Source organism: Neoarius graeffei, chromosome 7 (genome assembly GCF_027579695.1).
Source record: "Neoarius graeffei isolate fNeoGra1 chromosome 7, fNeoGra1.pri, whole genome shotgun sequence".
NCBI classification, from domain to species: Eukaryota; Metazoa; Chordata; class Actinopteri; order Siluriformes; family Ariidae; genus Neoarius; species Neoarius graeffei.
The window spans coordinates 37,548,199-37,553,664 of NC_083575.1; positions in this window are offsets into that span (position 1 = coordinate 37,548,199).

Sequence of the window (5,466 nt, forward strand, 5' to 3'; positions counted from 1 at the left end):
ATGGTGCATCCAGTGATTCACCTCTCTTTTTCCATCACTGTCAAACCTTGAGATGTTTTTCTCCCTGGGGCCAGATACCACAAGTGAATTAACTCCAAAGGCATGCTTTCTGAGGAAAGCATTGAATTCTTCTTCTTCTTTTTTTTTATCCTCAGGAAAGATGTTTCTGAATGGGAGGGAGATGGGAACAAATAAAAGCCAGCCTTCTCCAAGTGCCAAAACAATAAAATGGACTATTCACTCAGTGTGAGTCAGATTTCACCTTATGGTTTTCATAGACCTTTGCAGAGCATTTACTTCTCATAGCCTGTTCAACCCAGCCTGTCTGTTGCCATGTGAACTCTGAAAGTGAGATGCTTCATATCTCTTACTGCAGCTGCAAATAAATATTGCTTTTCCAATTACTCTACTCTACAATGATCTGATGATGATGGTAAACTCTGGCCAAGTGGTATAAAAACAGCATTGAAGCTGTTGTGTGAAAAGTGGGTCTCGGCTGCCTGGTGTTTGGAGTTAAATCGGTGGAGGGTACACAGCAGCTCAGCCTCCATCCAACCCCTGAAAAAAGCAATATGTAAGGTGGGTGATAGACTGATCAGAGTGGGTTCAGCTGTGTGATTATCCAACAGGGTTCAATCACTCACTGTGGCAGCAGTCTTGAACAAAACCTTTCAGCCCACACTTTCAGTTGTATTTTACAAGTTTTTATTTGGTTTTTATCCATTTTTATATATATGTATTTGTTATAGTGAAATTTAATTTTTATTATTTATTTCATCTCATCTCATCTCATTATCTCTAGCCGCTTTATCCTGTTCTACAGGGTCGCAGGCAAGCTGGAGCCTATCCCAGCTGACTACGGGCGAAAGGCGGGGTACACCCTGGACAAGTCGCCAGGTCATCACAGGGCTGACAAATAGAAACAGACAACCATTCACACTCACATTCACACCTACGGTCAATTTAGAGTCACCAGTTAACCTAACCTGCATGTCTTTGGACTGTGGGGGAAACCGGAGCACCTGGAGGAAACCCACGTGGACACGGGGAGAACATGCAAACTCCGCACAGAAAGGCCCTCGCTGGCCACGGGGCTCGAACCCGGACCTTCTTGCTGTGAGGCGACAGCGCTAACCACTACACCACCATGCCGCCCGCATGTGAGCATATCCACATGAAATACGCGCATTATAAATATTAAATTATTATTATTATTATTATTATTCAGTTCTTCTTGATACCTTCCAAAGCTGCTACTGAATATCTGCATTTCCATACCCACATGTGTGTGTGTGTGTGTGTGTGTGTGTGTGTGTGTGTGTGTGTGTGTATATATATATATATATATACACAACCCCGATTCCAAAAAAGTTGGGACAAAGTACAAATTGTAAAAAAAATGGAATGCAATAATTTACAAATCTCAAAAACTGATATTGTATTCACAATAGAACATAGACAACATATCAAGTGTCGAAAGTGAGACATTTTGAAATTTCATGACAAATATTGGCTCATTTGAAATTTCATAACAGCAACACATCTCAAAAAAGTTGGGACAGGGGCAATAAGAGGCTGGAAAAGTTAAAGGTACAAAAAAGGAACAGATGGAGGACCAAATCGCAACTCATTAGGTCAATTAGCAATAAGTCATTAACGTAACTGGGTATAAAAAGAACATCTTGGAGTGGCAGCGGCTCTCAGAAGTAAAGATGGGAAGAGGATCACCAATCCCCCTAATTCTGCACCGACAAATAGTGGAGCAATATTAGAAAGGAGTTCGACAGTGTAAAATTGCAAAGAGTTTGAACATATCATCATCTACAGTGCATAATATCATCAAAAGATTCAGAGAATCTGGAAGAATCTCTGTGCGTAAGGGTCAAGGCCGGAAAACCATACTGGGTGTCCATGATCTTCGGGAACTTAGACGGCACTGCATCACATACAGGCATGCTTCTGTATTGGAAATCACAAAATGGGCTCAGGAATATTTCCAGAGAACATTATCTGTGAACACAATTCACCGTGCCATCCGCCGTTGCCAGCTAAAACTCTACAGTTCAAAGAAGAAGCCATATCTAAACATTATCCAGAAGCGCAGATGTCTTTTCTGGGCCAAGGCTCATTTAAAATGGACTGTGGCAAAGTGGAAAACTATTCTGTAGTTAGATGAATCAAAATTTGAAGTTCTTTATGGAAATCAGGGACACCGTGTCATTCGGACTAAAGAGGAGAAGGACGACCCAAGTTGTTATCAGCGCTCAGTTCAGAAGCCTGCATCTCTGATGGTATGGGGTTGCATTAGTGCATGTGGCATGGGCAGTTTACACATCTGGAAAGACACCATCAATGCTGAAAGGTATATCCAGGTTCTAGAGCAACATATGCTCCCATCCAGACAACGTCTCTTTCAGGGAAGACCTTGCATTTTCCAACATGACAATGCCAAACCACATACTGCATCAATTACAGCATCATGGCTGCGTAGAAGAAGGGTCTGGGTACTGAACTGGCCAGGCTGCAGTCCAGATCTTTCACCCATAGAAAACATTTGGTGCATCATAAAATGGAAGATATGACAAAAAAGACCTAAGACAGTTGAGCAACTAGAATCCTACATTAGACAAGAATGGGTTAACATTCCTATCCCTAAACTTGAGCAACTTGTCTCCTCAGTCCCCAGACGTTTACAGACTGTTGTAAAGAGAAAAGGGGATGTCTCACAGTGGTAAACATGGCTTTGTCCCAACTTTTTTGAGATGTGTTGTTGTCATGAAATTTAAAATCACCTAATTTTTCTCTTTAAATGATACATTTTCTCAGTTTAAACATTTGATATGTCATCTATGTTCTATTCTGAATAAAATATGGAATTTTGAAACTTCCACATCATTGCATTCCGTTTTTATTTACAATTTGTACTTTGTCCCAACTTTTTTGGAATCAGGGTTGTATATATATATATATATATATATATATATATATATATATATATATATATATATATATATATAGTGCTCAGCGTAAATGAGTACACCCTCTTTGAAAAGTAACATTTTAAACAATATCTCAATGAACACAAACAATTTCCAAAATGTTGAAAAGACAAAGTTTAATATAACATCTGTTTAACTTATAACGTGAAAGTAAGGTTAATAATATAAACTTAGATTACACATTTTTCAGTTTCACTCAAATTAGGGTGGCGCAAAAATGAGTACACCCCACAACAAAAACTACTACATCTAGTACTTTGTATGGCCTCCATGATTTTTAATGACAGCACCAAGTCTTCTAGGCATGGAATGACCAAGTTGGCAACATTTTGCAACATCAATCTTTTTCCATTCTTCAACAATGACCTCTTTTAGTGACTGGATGCTGGATGGAGAGTGATGCTCAACTTGTCTCTTCAGAATTCCCCAAAGAAAATAATTTCTTTACACCACAGAGGTGAAGGCTACAAGAAGATCAGCAAAGCTTTACTTATCAGTCAGAATACTGTAGCAAAAGTGGTACAAAAATTTAAGAAAGATGGAACTACAACCATCTCACAGAGACCTCCAGGTCATCCACAGAAGTTAACACCTCAACAGGAGCGTCTTCTGATGAGAAGTGTTTAAGAAAATCGGCATGCAAGTTCACTGCAGTTATCTAAAGAAATAGAAAGCCAAACTGGGGTGACTATTTCCCTTGACACAACACGGCATACACTGCAGAGGAATGGCATGCATGGATGCCGTCCACGAAAGAAGCCTCTCCTAAAGCCCAGGCACAAAAAAGCCCGCCTAGAGATTGCCAGGGTCCATGCTGACAAAGATGAAGACTACTGGGACTCTATCCTCTGGAGTGATGAGACCAAGATAAATGTTTTTGGAACTGATGGCTTCAAAACTGTATGGTGTCGCAAAGGTGAGGAATACAAAGAAAACTGCATGGTGCCTACAGTGAAACATGGTGGTGGCAGTGTCCTTATGTGGGGCTGCATGAGTGCTGCTGGTGTCGGGGAGCTGCATTTCATTGATGGCATCATGAATTCACAGACCTATTGCTCTATACTGAAAGAGAAGATGCTACCATCATTCCGTGCCCTTGGTCGTCGTGCACTTTTCGAACATGACAATAATCCTAAACACACATCTAAGGCCACTGTTGGATTTCTGAAGAAGAACAGGGTGAAAGTGATTCAGTGGCCAGGATTCAATTATGTCTCCTGATCTGAACCCAATCAAACACCTATGGGGAATTCTGAAGAGACAAGTTGAGCATCACTCTCTATCCATCATCCAGTCACTAAAAGAGGTCATTGTTGAAGAATGGAAAAAGACTGATGTTGCAAAATGTCGCCAACTTGTTCATTCCATGCCTAGAAAAATTGGTGCTGTCATTAAAAATCATGGAGGCCATACAAAGTACTAGATGTAGTAGTTTTTGTTGTGGGGTGTACTCATTTTTGCATCACCCTAATTTGAGTAAAACTGAAAAATGTGTAATCTAAGTTCTATTATTAACCTTGCATTTTGCGTTATAAGTTAAACAGATGTTATATTAAACTTTATCTTTTCAACATTTTGGAAATTGTTTGTGTTCATTGAGATATTGTTTAAAATGTTACTTTTCAAAGAGGGTGTACTCATTTACGCTGAGCACTGCGTGTGCTCAGCGTAAATATACACACACACACACACACACACACACTTGCTTATTACTATTATTATTACTACAAGTTAGTTAGTACTCCTAGACTAATATCTTTAGTTTGTAGTTTTGTGATAAGTGAATTTAGCACTTCTTAGTCCAAAAGCACTTGCTTTAACCCTTCTCTTTCACTGCTACTCCCTCAGTTGTTGTCCCTTGATTGACATTTAGTCTTGCAACATGTTTAACAGTCATATTCTTTGATTGTATCCTGCTTCACTTGTAAGATTTGCATAGAAGTGTGTAAAATGGATGAATACAAAGAGCCTCATTCTTATTTCCAATTTAGATAATCAGATATATTGCTGATTTCTTTCCTTTCTTGAACATTAATTAAGTATCCACTTTATCCTGGTCAGGGAAATGGGGGTTATAAAGCCCATCCAGGGAACACTGAGTGCAAAATAGGAATACATTTCAGATTGGGGGCGGCACGGTGGTGTAGTGGTTAGCGCTGTCGCCTCACAGCAAGAAAGTCCTGGGTTCAAGCCCCATGGCTGGTGAGGGCCTTTCTGTGCGGAGTTTGCATGTTCTCCCCGTGTCCGCGTGGGTTTCCTCCGGGTGCTCTGGTTTCCCCCACAGTCCAAAGACATGCAGGTTAGGTTAACTGGTGACTCTAAGGCCCTGTCCACACGGCAACGGATTCAGGTGACTCTGATACAATTGCTTATCATTTAGGCCTGGCGTCCACACGGCACCAGCGTTTTGGGTGCCCAAAACGCAATCTTTTTGAGAACGGGTTCCAGAGTGGAAAGATCTGGCAAC